This window comes from Plodia interpunctella, chromosome 14, assembly GCF_027563975.2.
Source record: "Plodia interpunctella isolate USDA-ARS_2022_Savannah chromosome 14, ilPloInte3.2, whole genome shotgun sequence".
NCBI lineage: Eukaryota > Metazoa > Arthropoda > Insecta > Lepidoptera > Pyralidae > Plodia > Plodia interpunctella.
In genome coordinates, this window is record NC_071307.1 from 1,243,752 (window position 1) to 1,261,967 (window position 18,216).

Below are 18,216 nucleotides of genomic sequence, written 5' to 3' on the forward strand. Positions count from 1 at the left end.
ACCAAATTTGACGACAATACAGTCCAATATATTTTGCGTGAAAGAGTAACAAATATACATACATCGTCGCAAACTTTCGCATTTACAATATTAGTAGGATGTTGGGCAAAATCCCCTAATAATTTGTATTACGCACATCGCTTTTGCATATTACTGACGCAGTATAAATAAAAAATATTTCCCTACACGTATTCGCCTTATTTTATTAATTAGTAGCTAAAACAAACACATTATCGTAATATACGATACATGTAGCGTCCCTGGGACCACTTTGTAACCTACGGAAGCCCCAAAGCAATTTTTTATTCAGTTATTTTTCCCTCGCCTATCTCTAGCTTTATCCTGTATTTGATGTTGCCCGGGGCTTCGCTCCCGTGGGAATTTTGAGATAAAATATAGCCTGTGGCAATCTTGGATAATGTACCTTTCTAATGGTGAAAGAATTTTTGAAATCGGTTCGGCAGTTTCGGAGATTGCCCGAGATATATACAGAAGCGTTAAAATGTGAAAGGTTTAGAATCTAAGCTAATCTATATCGCAAGCGTACCATCAAGATGAACGCAACGAACTGGAAGGGACTGGCATTTTTGTAAATATAAATATGTATTTATTACCCTTTTTATGTAATTTGTTTATTTAATTAGTTGTAGTTTAATTTATAGATGTTATAATTATTCCAATGAATAAAATATTTTTAATGCCAATGTGATTAATCTTAGAATTTAAATTAATCTGCGCTGCATTTGAATCGTTCAGTAAAAGTTCGTATGCCTGCAGTTAAGAAAAAAATTGCTTCTCACCATCTTCCAGCATTTTCCAAAGCCAACGGCGTAATATATATTTTTCTTTGTCTAAATCCCTGATGCCTGTCCTAAATTTATTATCATTGTAAACCAGAAGCCGCATCTGTAAACCAGGACCCTAGGTGCGCGACAACTGCAGCAAGGCGGCACGATATTATGCATTAGTTTCATATGTATTTGTAGCATATCCTAATACTGTAAATTCTGAAGTAAGTTTGTTTGTTTTGTTATTTCTTTATCGGCTAAACTAATCTTCTTGAAATTTTGAATACATGTAGTTCAAAGTATGGAAAAGGACTTAGGATACATTTGATACCTGAAAAATATCTCTTCCCGTGATAAATTCACGCGGGCGAAGCAGCGGGCAACAGCTACCTATTAATAAGTGGCGTAAGCGTAAAGCAAAGCATGACCACGCTCTTACACCGCTTAAAAATGCTACGACCATATTCAGTTCAATTTGTTAAGATCGTATCTCCTGCACATCATTATACAGTGTAATATCTATAAGTACACTATTTTAAACCGAAATAAGTTGGGACCAAAATCTGTGTATTAAATTGTGAATACATATACCTATAACGTAAAACGATTCCTTTTTGATTTCGCTAATAAATAAAAGAAATTTATAAAAATGAGATGGCGGCGCTAGTGTGTTACTACTTATCTTAATCACTCATACAAGTACAGCGTTAATCACATCGTGCAGCATTCAGTGGCTCACCTAGGACGCTGGGTCAGGTACATAAATCCGTGCGAATGGAATAGTGCGTTGGGAATATGATTTTTTATAGTATCGTAATGTCAAGAGTTTAGCTGTAATACACTATACATATAAACAACTTATTATAAAGGGACTAGTGTGCTAACGACCTCGATGGCGCAGTGGTAAAGTTCTTGCCACTGAATCGAGAGGTTCGATCCCCGGTAGGGTCATGATGGAAAATGATCTTTTTCTGATTGGCCCGGGTCTTGGATGTTTATCTATATATGTATTTGTTATAAAATATAGTATCGTTGAGTTAGTAATTAATACAAGTCTCGAACTTACTTTGGGGCTAGCTCAATCTGTGTGATTTGTTCATATATATATATACATATATATTTATATATTTAAAGACGATTACGAATATTTCTGTATTCTGAATAAATAATCGGTCTGCAAACATTTTCTATATTTTATTGGAATGGAAGATTATCAAAAATAGCAACTAATAGTCATTTACAAATCACTTACAGAAACTATTCAAACAATAATAAAACCGAGAATATTATTATTATTTACTTATTATACACTTATTATTAATATTATTTCTATAAATGTATTGTATAATTTCTATAATTTATGTTTCTATCACCGGTATCGGCATCCATTGAGTAAGTTGTGTTTTAACGGATCGATCGCGCAGAATCGAGACTCAGTATAGATAAATAATTATAAATCCCGGCCTGCTGTCTACGAAATGACTATATGCAGCCTTAAAATGCGTAATTTCAGCCTTAGATATATAGCTACTTTTTACCACGGGCGAAACCGCGGACAACAGCTGGTAGTGACGTAATTCAGTAAATATCAACTGCCATTTGTTGCGAAGCCATTATTCGGGACTTCGGTATCGATGGCAGAAGTTGTTAGAATTACCATTAATCTATCGCTATACGGTGCTGTCAAACGCCTAGCTACAATTGTATTCATTGTACGATTGGCTAGTTTAAAATCAGTGGGTTTGTTCCCGGAAAAAAAATTCAAAGCACTGTTTATACCCGGGTGTAAACCCAACTTTATTTCGATAATTCGATTTGTTTTTGTTAACATTGTAATTGTTACAGTTAATTTAAGGAATATATTAAAGAATACAAGAAAATTTGGAGTTTCGGGGCATCACAGCTCCTTATAACGGAAACACGTGAAGATATAAAAAGAGAGAGACACATTTTTATAAATGCGAAAGTCTGTCCGTTTCGCTTTCACGGCTAAACCGCTTAAACGATTTTAATGAAATTTGGTATGCATGTGGTTAAAGGACCCCGTCCAGACATAGGCTACTCTTTACAAAATCAACCCCCAAAAGTAGTAGTAATGGGGGTAGAAGTTAAGACTCCAAAAACGACTTAATAGGCTATAACAAATAAAAATTTGTCCTAGAAATTAGTAATCTGGCATGGGTAAACGCATTGATTATGGTAAATACATCGGAAGTGGTGGTGGTGTAATGGTAAGACGCCCGCCTGTGGCTTAATAGGACCCAGGTTCGAATCCTACTCGTGCCATATGAGTTTGTATATCAGTCTGACTCATATATAGTAGTTTTCATCGACCACCACTTGCTTCCGGTGAAGATAAACATTGTGAGGAAACCTGCACACTGGTTGATTATTATTAACTTGCGTGTGAAATGGAGAAGGCAATGGCAAACCACTCCATTAATAATGCCAAAAAAGTTGTTGTGTGTGTTTAATTCCACGTAATGACCACGACCCTCAGCCATGAGGAATACGACTATGAAGAAGAAACACATTGATTACAAAAAAAATATATAATTATGCTCAATTTTCAGAAGTAACTATTCTACGCTGACGAAGTCGCCGGTAAACAGCGGTGCTTCATAATAAAGTTAGTACAATACCAATAATATAATAATATATGTTTCTAGAAAAATAACCGTCATAATATGTTTAAAATGTCATAATACCTGTTATGAATCTGTATGTTTCGAAATAGCACTCAGCTTAAAAGTTAGCAGCTTTATCTCCCTGTTTAGAAGTTAAGCACTTGTTTACTAACAAAAAGCTACTTCGCAGCAGGTGGTCGCTTTTGGGGGCTCATCTAAAAGTGATTAAAATAAAGTTTGTTCTTGTCATAACATAACAGAGAAAGCTTTAAGCTCGAATTCGCGCCACTTTATAATTTGTTTTCACTTGGGGATTTTCGGGAAATTAGGTAAAAATTACCTCATTTCCCGAAAATCTTGTATTTATTTACTTATCTCTGTATCTCATTAGAGCATTTTCCCTGTTTCTTTCTCAGCCATTGAGCTATGGAGACCGCAGGGTCTGTTTTCCTGTTATTTCGTCTTCGTTCCGCACAGTTGTTCTTTTTTGAGGATACTTTATATAACTAATATTATTAATCTATAAAAACGTTTAACTATATCACATGAGAGTAGAGATCACCTGTCAGTGAATCTTTCATGATGACAGGTTATACATTTTATTAAATAGCGAACCACAAATAGCTAATTAAACAATACTTTAGAAGTGTTAGCAGCCATTGTCACTTTTATTACTCAGATGTCTAGAACAACGACCATTTTGAAAAATGATTTGACAGTCACACCCATAGATTAAAGAAATATTATCACACGCCTTTTATTTTGTATGGGATTGTCATAAATGTGTTACAGATTACAGAGTGTCTTTGGTTATAGAGCCGACTTGGCCTCGCTCTGTGATTTCTTGCTTCATTCTCAAAGTTTCAAGCGGGGACGCGGGGCCCTCTCTAAATGTATGCTTTCAAGTTTCAAAGGATTTGTCGAGTGTCAGAAAAAAAAGTTTTTTTTTTTTTAATTACAATGATTACAATATCAAACGATACGACTATGTTATTTGTGTGGATGTTTAGAGATAATATTAGTTACGATAAATAAGTACTTAGTACAAGAAATTTCTAAATCCCACTTAAATCAAATACTAATTCCATATTAAGCAACATATTCCCGACTCGAGCTATCGAACACAGATATTTCAAAAGCAGACCCGTAAATTATGATAAACTCGACATTTGCTCCATTATCTCAGTCTGTTTCATTCAATGTTCATTGTAAATCGATTCAAATCTGCAAATCGAATCCAATGACCCAATTTTGATTTTGTTTTAAAAACTGAAATGTACATGATATGTGGTTAAAAACATTTTTTTCAATGTCATTTTTGCCGCAAGCTACCTGAAAAGATCATGCCATGCCATGATTGTGGAAGAATTTCTTCAATGGAAACCGGTGTCATTTTGTTGCATTCATCGCGTGACAAAATAATCGTGTTTATTGTGTAAACCGTTGAAGAGTCCCCTCGATGGGAACCGATCCTGGGTGCACCATCAGGTCATGCTTGTCATAACAATTCATTATCATGCAAACTGACGCGACATGGAAAATTGCAGTTCTGTAGGACAAGCGGAATTTGATTACTGACAAACATTGGGACAGATGAAACAAATTTTTTTTTTCACGCGTTGGATTTTTTATAATAATAATAATAGGTAAATAAATGACTAAATCACAAACAAACATATGACGCAATTCACTCTAGTTAATATCCAGTATTTACCATGTCGTATTGATGATATAGTGATATTGCACATTGTTCTAGTAATTTAGTTAAGTGGATAGGCGAGTCTAGTTTAATAAATTTAAGTCAGATATTGAGATTAAAAAAGACTTAATGAGACTTTTTCTATGCCTATTTTTATTTCATATATCACTTTTAAATTGAGTCAAATATTGAATCAAAATAATCACATGGTAACTATAGTTTCAGTAAACTCCATTAATTTGTTAATTTATTTACAAAAAAAGCATGTAAAATTTTATATATAAATAAAAAACACTACAAGATAAACTCTTCCCAAACGAACAGCAAGCTTCTGATGACTCAGCTGAACGTATTTTGATTTAAAAAGTACCTTACATTAGTAGGCATTTTTTTATTTATTTAATTTTCAATCTTGACCCTTCCAATTATTTCTAAGCACACAAAAAAAAACACATTGTTTCTTTGCTTTATTCTGTTATAAAATAAGTACATGTAAATACACATTTTCAAATATAATATTTACGATAGATACTATTTTGAATATATGTTTGCCTGAATTTGCCACTCGCTCAATGTGAACTGAAGATATGACTCGCCGATATACAGAAGGTTTGACATTTCATTGCCTTGTGAGGTGATCAATCACATAGGAACGGAGGATGAGGTAATAGGTAAATATGTAGCTGAAACAGACTGTGAACTGACATATAGTTATCTATTATATATCAATTCACTATGTCATTATACAGCTGTTTAGTGACTGCACGTTGATATTTAAAAATTATCCACTAACTATTGGCCCGTCCCGGCAACGCTCGAGTTAATAAGTACAATAAATTATACATAAACCTTTCTCAGGAATCACAGTATCTATTGGTGAAAACCGCATGAAAATCCGTGCAGTGGTTTTGGAATTTATTACGGCAAGCAGCATCAGAGGATAATTTAATGAACGAACGATAATGAACGTAATATGGACCCGTTTCCGTTCGCATTTGCGTTCGCGTTCACTATAGAAGATACATTTTCTCATCTCCAGATTGCGTGTAAAAAGTCGCGTAGCCATTAGACACACGCGTCTTTGATGCTGTCATGTTGATGGAAATTGATGACGTCATAAGTTGATGGAATAATAGATTGTGATATTTTTTTGGGGACAATATTTCTTTTGGTTTAGTAAAAAACGGAATTACGAAATATATAGACGCAACATGAAAATATGCTTGTTTCAAGACATTTTATACTTAGAATGTAGAAAGAGATAAGTTATTCAGAGTTAAATCAAATTAAATCATTTATTCAGAAACTCGATTTTACACACTTTTTCACGGTAAAATTTAGATTGAATAGTAATTTCTCTTGACGTTTACTTTAACCTACGTGCCGTCACAAATTTCAAACTTTACAAAATTTTTCTGTGCAGGTTAAAGTTAATATCGAAGTTGGCTAGCGCAATCTACTCTTCTTCTTCTTCTTGACCTTATCCCACTCATGTGGGGTCCGCACAGTATGTAAGTTCCTTCCATTTTGTTCTGTCATTTGCCATATCCATTGATACTCCTTTCCTGTTCATACTATCCTTGACACACTCCATCCATTTCTTCTTAGGTCTTCCTCTATTATCTATTAATGCCCTTTGAGTGACGTGATTTTCATCTCTTCTTAAAATATGCCCGTACCAGCCTAACCTATAGCTATGTAATTTCTCATTAACTGGTGCTACTTTCATACTTCCTCTTACATACTCATTCCTTGTTTTATCTAATCTAGTTTCCCCGCACCTCCATCTCAGCATTCGCATCTCTGTCGCATGAAGTTTCCTTTCGTTCGTCACTTTCGTCGCCCAACATTCAGATCCATACATTATGACAGGTCTGATAACTAGCGCAATCTAATCTTAAAGGACTTAAATAATTAAACAAAATTATACCAACAAGAAATCAAGACTTTCCAAGTAAAAGATTACCCAGTCTATTAAGCCAATCGATGCAGACTCTTCAGGCCTAAAAATCTTTATTAGATTTTTAAGTTTACATAGATGAAGTTACCGTAGTCCATTTAAGTGGATGGATTGGGCGAATATCATAAACTTTTACAGGGATTTAGAGTTATCATCGAAAATAACATTTTTCCCACTTTCTTCCTTATCGTGTCTGTCAGTTATTGCTAACACTGGTGTCAAATTTTATTCAAGTTCTCTACATGCATCTGATATGATTTTTACAACTATTGACTGCTATCTAGTAGTTAATAGCAAAGTTTTCCTTCACTTAATGGTGGTATTTATGAAAACTTACACGAGTCTCATTGGTATACGAACTCATGTGGCATAAATATGGATCAAACCTAAGATCTTTCGATTACAGGGCATCTTAACCACTAAGTGGGCGACCCGAATGCTTCATCATCTTACGTTGTTTATGTCCGTCGACGTATCAACGTTTAGTTTCATCATCGGAACAGTTCCGACCTACATCGGCGCTCGTCAATGTCAAAACTTATGGAAAACAAAGGAGCGTAACACGCTACAGGGAGTAATGGATTCGGGCCTTAAACCACCTAAGTTTCAACACTTTTACATTTTAAAATCCTGCAAACACAGATACCCAAACCACAGATACCCTTTCTATTCCAAGTAAAACACGCATTCACTTAAATTCACTCGAGTAAACTGGGTACCTACTTTATCTTTCCGGAGGAATGAGCACGGAGATTTTAAATTCCCTGGAAGTTATTATGGTAACACAAATCTTTTATAGTCGGCTTTAGATAATAAACTTTCTTTTGTTTGTTCGCTGGCCAACTTCAAAAATGGTGTCACGGTTACAAGCGCTCAGGCTGAGAACGACAACTATCTAACAAATTCCGAAAATGATCAATCTACGTTGTGGAAGAAATTGAAGAGAAGCTGGCATATTTTATGTTTTTCTTTCGCTCCCAAACCAGAACGGGAACAAATTTATTTACCATAGTGTGTTTACGCCAGTACTTATCTTCGCCAGCCCAACTAAGACATGGTTTTGCCCCGAAATGTTTGGGAAGAAACTGGACAAAGACTGGGCTTAAACCCATAACTGTTCACTAGTGATATTAGTGAATATAATCCAGTGACGTCACTATTATCATCCCTATTACTGGGGACGTCATCGGCTCCATGACACACTTGAAGGTGATCAAGTTTTACCGCCAATATAACCTGTTTGTCCAGATTTACAAACGATGGTAGATCGTAAACGGTTTTCATTGTCACAGCTGCTGATCCGAATCAAATCGATATGATGGCTGGACTGCCGCAACTTCTCACTTTTTTCCTATGCTTAGATCGTATGCTCGGTTCATTAGTCAGACAGACAGATAGCCAAAAATCATAAAAAATATTGTGTTCGCTGTTACTAGTCGCACAAAAAAATAAATATTTTACTTTAATTTAATTTAATTTGACGACCTTGATGGCGCAGTGGTAAAGTGCTTGCCTCTGAACCGAGAGGTCCCGGGTTCGATTCCCGGTCGGGTCATGATGGAAAATGATCTTTTTCTGATTGGCCCGGGTCTTGGATGTTTATCTATATATGTATTTGTTATAAAATATAATATCGTTGAGTTAGTATCCCATAACACAAGTCTCGAACTTACTTTGGGGCTAGCTCAATCTGTGTGATTTGTCCCGTATATATTATATATATTAATATCACAGACACTTACAATATACAGACACTTACAATTTTATTATACACTAGCTGCGCCCCGAGGCTTTGCTCCCGTGGGAGTTTCGGGATAAAAAGTTCCCTGTGTATTATTCCAGGTTGTTTTCTACCCGTGTACCAAATTTCATAACAATCGATCCAATAGATAATGCGTGAAAAGGTAACAAACAAAGATACTTTCACAATTTATAATGTTAGTTGGGATATAGATTGTATGTAACAAATCTTTCTCATTCCATAAAGTTTGTTATATAACGCTGGTCGTGTATAGATTTCTAGAAGAAACAACTACAGTCCTAGAATAAGAACCATCCCAGAAAAAAAAGTTAAATAATTAACAAGTTTTTTACAAAAATGATATTTTGGCCACAAGCACTTATTGTCGACAGAGATAACTTATGGCTTATGGCATTTAACGCCTGACAGTTGAGGAGTTCCCTCGTTTGGAGCCGACCCGGGCTGCATCATCAGGTCATGCTGATCATAATAATGCATTGTCATGGAAACTGAAACTACGTGGGAAATTTTAACTCTGTAGCTCAACAGAAAGTAGGAGAAATCTAACTTGCAAGATTTGATTACAGACAGACAACGTGACAAGTGAAACTAAATAAAAGCTTGTAAAATTAACGTTTATTTTTCACTTAATTAGACCAATGTATATAAGAAACGTATAAATAAACCAACTCATCATATGAGAACTGCCGAAAAGCAATGATAGCCCCAATGTTGGGTAAACAGACTGTAAAAATGGATTTTTATTCCGTGTTATGTTTACACGATGGGGTCAACACATTAAATACGCTTGTTACTATTTACCATCACCACTGAAACTAGGAACTATGGTTATTATACAAAAGATCCAAGGCCTGCACGAAGAAGAATTTCATGGTTGAGAAACCTACGTCAATGGTACAACAATAGTACGCGATATTAATTCCGAGCAGCCGTTGCAGATCTTTTTGGTGATTGACAACCTTCAATGAGGATGGCACTGAAAGAAGAAGACAAAAAATATCGAGATAAAAATATCTAGGACAGAGCAGGGTTCGAACTTACGCCCGGACAGTGTTTTTAACCACTGAGCTATCGACACAATGCCGGTAAGGCGGAATTATTTCACTTCAAATCGACGACTTCAATACTTATAAATTATTATATAATAATTATTTTTAGAATCAAGTTGTTTAAATTGTATTTCTGTAATATATAAATTGGTTCTGCTGAAATTTCCCGTTCCATTTACGTTTCGAATCTGTCAATTTGTATTATTTCCTTAGAGCAGAGGTTCTTACATTTTGTGGAGAAGCTATTTACATACTTTAAATTTATTTTCAACAAAACAAGATAACAGATCGAAATTATTCATTTCGAGAAAGAAACGCCAATCAAGAAATTTGACGACCTCGGTGGCGAAGTGGTAAAGTGCTTGCCTCTGAACCGAGAGGTCCCGGGTTCGATCCCCGGTCGGGTCATGATGGAAAATGATCTTTTTCTGATTGGCCCGGGTCTTGGATGTTTATCTATATATGTATTTGTTATAAAATATAGTATCGTTGAGTTAGTATCCCGTAACACAAGTCTCGAACTTGCTTTGGGGCTAGCTCAATCTGTGTGATTTGTCCTATTAAAAAAAAAAAAATCTGCGATGAGAAGAGAAAAAGTAGTAACTCCACCGAAAAGAAATTAGCTCTTTCGAACATTTTATTGCACAATGGGTAAACAAGCATACGGGCAGCCAGATGGTAAGCAAATACCACCGCCCATGAACACCAGCTACCGGTACCCAATGTCGAAACTATTAGGGAACTCGCTCTCATCCTCGCGTGTTCTTGGCTACATTTGGAGCCGTGACGCCCCCGAAGCCCAGAGTACGCGTAATGAATATGCTTCAACAACCGGCTGACTGCCTGGCGTCACCCTCTTTGAGGATGCTATTGTTGCCTATCAGCTGATAAGACATGTGTCCCTTAGTTGTCTCGTACGACATCCACGGGAGGATTTGGAGCGGCCCTAATTTAGGGCGGGACCACACGTCACGGAACTCCGCTACATTTCAAATTGTCGAAACAACTTCACAGTTTTCGTGATCAACAAACAATTATCGTCCAAGTTAGCGAAACGGCCATTCTGTTTAATATTTACTGGAATAGCTGTTTTATGTCACAATATCCTACTGTTTACTAACGCAATTTACTGCTTTTATTTACGGGGGATAAAATTTACACGCGTCTGCTGTGAAATATATAAATAAAAATGGCGGTGTTGGGAGAAAACTAATGAGTTTTACAAAGTTGTGGTATTTGAAATAAAATAAAGTGTTATTAATAGGTATGTGATGATCTTGAGTTAATTATATTATTATAATTATATTAATAATAATTTCTTTTTTTAGAGCTGGTTATAGATTGTATTTATATTCTTATACTCAACATGGAAAATATTATATTGGAATTTATAGATTTTATATAGGAGATTCTCGAGAATATTTGTTATTATTATTATTTGTACATTAAATAATACAGTTGAAATCAATAAAAAGGTAATTATAACTATGCTCTGTCTTATACACTTACAAATATTAATAAATCGTTAATAAAATGGCAGTAAAGACACAAAAGTAAATAAAAGTCAAATTTGAAATTTTCATAGAACTTTATGTTAAAACAATTCCTAAATATGAAGTGATACGCAAATGTTGTCACGTCGGGGGACCACTAAAAATACTTAAAGACGAATTCGCCTGCTTACATTAGTGTTATTGAGATGCTGGCTTGATGTCGTCAAGGTAAATATGCGTGCCAATGATCTGACAACTAGGGATGCCGACGACCGTGCGACGTGGAGACAAAAAAGTAGGAAAGCGAACCCCGACGCTCAACTCTTTTATTTTTGTTAAAAGTGAATGTAAATATGTCATGTGAAAGAAAGAAAGAACAAATAAAAGAACGAAAGGGCACAAATTGATTTGACAGCTACGCACGATAAGCTCTTTGGACGTCAGACGTCTGGGCGTTCAGTAAAATCTCAATCAAATCTAATGGCAATTTCTTACGCTTACCCTGAGCTTTAGGGCGTCACATGCAACCGGGAAATCTCTTACATGTGTGTGAGAGAGAGAGAGAGAATGATAATATATTTTTTTGGTTTCAAATTCAAATTCAAATTCAAATTCAAATCATTTATTCAGAAATTAGACCTTCACAGGCACTTTTTCTCGTCAATCTTTATATTTATAGTTATTTTTCACAAGCTACAAACTACTGGCATTTCGGAACGACCACTGCTGAGAAGAAATGCCGAAAGAAACTCATTTGAACAGTGTTGGTCCCTATCATGCCAGATCGGCTTACCATTATTGTTTCTTACAATGTTTTTTTTTTCTTTCTAATAATATATAAAAGTACATAATGTACATAGTCAAAAGGTATATCAAAACAGGTTATGATTGTGATCCTTTCCTTTACAATACAGCACTTATATTCGCCAAGTCATTTCAAATGCTGCGGCTAACTCTGATCTGACTCGAAATAAACTCTATTTGCTTGCGGCAACCGACCGAACCTGCAACTTTATGAGTGTGATGTTTTTGAATTAGTTTTATAGTTTAGGGATTTAATCTGTCACTGATTTAAAGTGGCTGTTATGCTATTTTATTACAGTTTTATTCAGTTTCAAAAGTAAGAAATGTCGATACAATTATTTGTTGTAACACAAGAAAATAATGGATGAGACTGACATAAAGACCAAATTCATCACTTCATAATTTTTCCCCATTTCAATTACTCCAAATTTTACAAATGAAAAAGTTCAATCGAACGATGATTTCGATCGAATTTTTTAGTTCCGATTTTTTGTAAATGAAAAATTAGTGCTACATCTTCAGATAACATTGAAGAAACCTGATTAAGCTCAGGACCCGGACCCTATTCTCAGACAATCTACGTTCACTTAGATTGTCTGAGAATAGGGTCCGAGAAGTGAAGGAACTGGTGCGAAAAAAGAGAGACTTGTATACCCAGCAGCTGGTTGATATACCCAGAAAATAATGATGACGTTAATGTAAAACAGTAAACAATGGCAATAACTGTTTTTTTTTTTGACACAAAGGCACAGAATATATTCACAAGTCGTTCAAAGGTCAATTGTAGAAAACACTTAAATAGCAACAAGATTGTGGTCTCGACCTAATGGGCGACCTCGTCTCAAAATGGCTTCTCTAAATAAATTGAAAACCCGTTTCGGTTTAGTGACGGCTTTGTAATGAAATTGAAATCCCAACTCGACCATTTAGCTTCATAAAACGTAGCTTCTTAGAATATATAATAGTCATGCAATGGCCGTAAATAAGATTTTAGATGTTTAGAATCTACCTGCAGTACAGTCGACATTAAAACACAGAAACTCATTGCAAATACGCCGCTATTGCTGCAATTTAGAAATACAGACGATAGTAAAACGGGAAATCGACGAATCTGAGCAAGTGAAAAACTGTACAGTGAATAAAATATTCTACCCTATGTAATTCATCCCATTTTAAAAACTTACTATATAATAGGAAGCACTCAGATACTGCTATAAGACCTATATTTGTTAATTGACGTCCTTGGAGAAAATGCTGCGGTGAAGTTTGTTGCGCCGCTTCTTCTTCACCTGCGCTTTGGAAGCCGGCAGTAGACTTAGTTTAAGTAATTTTTGACGTCAATAAGTGATGTATATCATCCTAAATTGAATAAAGAATTTTGAATTTGAATTTGAATAAAACTGCATGAAGTTGGTGATAAGCGTTAAAATGCATATATAAAATTTAATATAATTAATGTAATGCAAAACATGCGTCGATATCTATCGACATTTCCCTTCAAAATTTTGCTAACTGTTAATTATTCACAAAGAACTGGACTTTTTAAACGTACAATTATCTTGAAATTTAACTGTCTGAGACTGTAAATAAGTGTTATTGTGACTTAGGTGTATAAAATAAATAGAACAAAAATTGTGTTAAACAAGACGCGCGTAAATTCGTCATTGCTGCTGACGACGCCACGGCTGTACGGAGAAGTAATCACTGGATTTGGTTTGATAAAGCATCGAGATAAGGTCAGATCCATCCATATTACATATAAATTATTGAATATTATAGCCTATAGCACACATAGAAATACGATTGGAGTTCATTGTTCAATCACGGATTTGCAATTTTATATTTTTTCTACCCACACATCTAAAAAACAGAAACTGTTATATTGGTACACAATTGAACGAAATAATACTTACATATATTTTTGATGCAGTTTACTAGAATTTACTTTGTATTAAAATTGAAAGTAAAGGATCTAAAGTTATAACAAACATATTCATTATCATATTTTATTTATTTCTGGACTAAGGTCGCCATCAATTGGCATAGTTAGAATAACACTAATATTCATAATATTAATCAATTATCTATAGTTATAAGAATAGATTTTGTGGTTAAAGCCTACCTATTTCATAAATTAACTCTGTTTTTATATATATAAATTTAACAATTTTATTTGAAATGAACTTCTTAGACTCGTTTCGTCGCAGGAAATCTGACTCAGAGTGTCAAACTGATGATATATTCGTGTCAAACTTAGAAATAGATAATAATTCAAGTAATACCTTACCAAGCATATCAGATGAGGAAGGAGATGAAATGAAACAGTTAAAGGAACGTTTGGCCACTGTTCAGTCAGAATTACAATGTGCGCAACAGGAAATATGTAGGCTATATCAAGAAAATAGTAAATTAAAACGTGCTAACAAAGAGTTACAAAATTTATGTGATGCCAATAATAGCAATGCTAGTAGTCCTGTTACTTTGCGTAAAACATCGCCGAAAAAGAAAAACAAAAAACGTAAAAATAAAACTCAAACAGTTTCAGATGAATTAGAGTCACAAAAAATTTCAAGTGACATAGAATTAACAGAATCCTCAAAAAATCAATGTGAAACAAGCTCCAAAAGTAGTAACACGAAAATAAAAAAAATGGAAAATAGAAACAAAATATGTATATTAAGCAGCAACAAACAGAATAAAATATTTTCAATTGCTAGAGAAACCTTAAAAACATATAACATATGTCATTACCTTACTACAAATGGCAACACTAAATTATTACTAAAAGACATCAAATCGAAATTGACACATTTTAATAAGAATGACTACTGTATTATTATGATCGGAGATGAAGATTTTAAAAGTACTAAAAATTATTTTAATATCATATATTACATTCGAGATATGTTACAACAATTGACACATACCAACATCATTATTTGTCTTCCCACATACAAATATAGTCAAATAAATAATATGTTTAATTGGAGAGTTGAAAATTTTAATAACCTATTATATCTGGATGTACATAGTCATGGATATGCTTATATATTAGATTCAAATAAAAATATAGGTTACGATTATTCAACATTCCTGTTACGAACAGGAATTGTAACTAATAATGGAATGCGCATAATATTTAATGATATTAAAAATCTTATTAAAGATATAGATTACAATAATAATCAACTAGAAAATAATACTCCAGAAGAGGATTCTTCATTTTTTCGAGACTAAGGCTTTGTACATTTTACATCAAAACATTGCAGGGTTATTAAATAAATCTGATGAGCTTTGCATTATTTTACAAGAACTCATTGATAAGAAAATAGACGTAGACATCATTTGCATAACTGAACATTTCATGGAGACTGGATACGAGACCTTCCTAAACTTACATAATTATAATTTAGCTGCTTGTTACGGTAGAAATAATTCCAAACGAGGAGGAGCGTGTATTTTAGTGAAGAAAGAGCATAAGTGGAGAGAAATAAATGTTAAAAAATATTGTGTTCCTAGTACATTCGAGTGTTGTGCGGTTGAGTTAATTGATTATAAACTTAATATTCTTTGTGTATATAGGGTGCCAGATTATAAAAATATATATGATTTTTTCCAAAAGTTGGAACAAGTCTTAAACGGTATATCGAAATGTAGTCAAAAACAATTAATAATTGCTGGTGACTTTAATATTGATAATCTGAAAAATACTAAGGAAAAAAATGAATTTGAATGTATATTAAATAGTTATGATTTAAAATTAGCATTGAAACAAGTCACTAGACCAGTAAGCCAGACATGTATTGATAATTTTGCTCATAATTTCAAAAAGAATTGTATAACGGAAGTGTTAGATTTCGGTCTGTCAGATCACACAGCTCAGCTTATTAAATTGCCTATTATAAAAACTGTAAGATTTAAGTTTTGGCGTAGAACAGTGCGAGATTACAGTGTCGAAAATATTAATAAATTTATAGACTGCATAAAACGCTTAAGTTTTTCGGAAATATATAATACGGTGGACCCCAATATTGCGTATCACAGTTTTGCAGAAGTTTTTATATTATTTTATGATTTATGTTTTCCTAAAAAACGGATTATAGTCAATGTCTATAGAAAACAATCTTGGATTTCCAAAGGATTAAGAAATTGTAGTAAAAAGAAAAGAAGTCTTTTGTGGAAGTTTAGAACAAAGCCTACTCTTAATAATAAAATAAATTACAAAAGATACACGAAACAGTTTAAAAAAATTATTAAATTGACAAAATTAAGTCAAAATAATTATAAGATAATGACGTCCGAGAACAAATCAAAAACCACATGGCAAATTATAAATCAAGCTAGACTAAACATACCAAAAGAAACAATAAGTCGAATTAAAGTTGATAATCACTATATAACAAATCCAGAGGAAATAGCTAATTCATTTAATAATTATTTCATTGACAAAATCAAACCAGAAAAAAGAAGTCGAGCCAATACCATATCTGCTATTACCCATAGACAACATTCAATGTTTATGGCACCATGCTCACCAGAGGAAGTTTATAAAATTATAAAAGAACTTAAAAATACGGATAGTGTTGGGTATGATGGTGTTTCAACCAAAATACTCAAAGCTGTAAATGAACATATATGTCATCATGTTAGTCACTTAATAAACCTTAGTATAGAAGCTGGTGTTTTCCCTCAAGACTTAAAAACTACCATAATTAAACCTTTATTAAAAAAAAATAACAAAGAACTAATGCAATATTATCGACCTATAGCTTTAAATTCTATATTTTCAAAGGTTTATGAAAAACATTTTTCCAACCAATTAAACGTCTATTTTGAAGATAAAAAAAATTTGTGTAATGAACAAAAGGGGTTTCGTCGTAATAAAAATATAAATATGGCCATCTATGATTTTTTGAAAATTGTATTAACTGAAGTTAACATCAGAAAACCCATATGCTCTATATATTGTGATATGACACAAGCTTTTGACTATGTTCAACATGACATACTATTACACAAGTTAGAAGCGTACGGAATTAGGGGTAATGTGTTAAATTTAATAAAATCATATTTATCTAATCGTAAACAGTTAACAGAAATTTCAAAATTCAATCCTAAAACACAATCGGAACAACATTACTTATCAACTGAACGTTCTGTATTATATGGTGTTCCACAAGGTAGTGTGCTTGGGCCCCTTCTTTTCATAATATATATTAACGATCTTCCAAACACTACCAAACATAATATGACTTTATTTGCGGACGATAGCACGGTAACAATAAAATGTAATGATGTAAATATTTATCAATTAGATATTAATGCAACTTTAACATGCATAATTGAATGGCTTGATAATAATAATTTAAAGATAAATCTTGACAAAACCAATATAATGCATTTTAGTCAAAGACCGCTTGATACGGAAAATTATAAAATAGAATATCAAGGCCATGTGTTGAAAGAAGTTGATTCAACAAAATTTCTAGGGCTAACTATAGATTCTAAATTAAACTGGAAACCCCATATAGATGGTCTTAGTAAAAGACTTAGTAGTTCGGCGTTTGTACTATTTAAACTCTCAAATGAATTAAACATAAAAGCGCTTCTTACAGCTTATCATGGTTTAGTGGAATCAATACTTAGATATGGAATAATTTTTTGGGGCAATTCGACGGATAAGGATATAGCTTTTAAAATGCAAAAACGCTGTATTCGCGCAATGTTTAGACTCCAAAGCACTGATAGTTGTCAGCCGTTTTTTAAAGAACACAAAATTCTTACACTTCCGTCACTTTACATACTTGAGGTAGCAACATTTGTGAAAACCAATGCTCATTTATTCCCTCGTCTAGCTGATGTTGTATTGAGGAATCATCGAGATATCTATCGATTATGCATGCACCCATCAAAAACTGCTTTACTCGGTAATAGCATAGTATGTATGGCACCGAAAATTTACAACAAAATTCCAAATCAATATAAAAGCTTAAATTTAAATCTATTTAAAAAGCACCTCAAGTCTTTATTAACT

At 33.6% G+C, this 18,216-nt stretch overlaps 1 protein-coding gene across 1 annotated transcript in view; it reads right to left on the reverse strand.

Annotated features, from left to right (window-relative positions):
- The window catches only part of LOC128675567 (potassium voltage-gated channel protein Shaw-like), a 174,906-nt gene that overhangs the window by 133,452 nt on the left and 23,238 nt on the right, over positions 1 to 18,216 (reverse strand). The window lies entirely within an intron of this gene.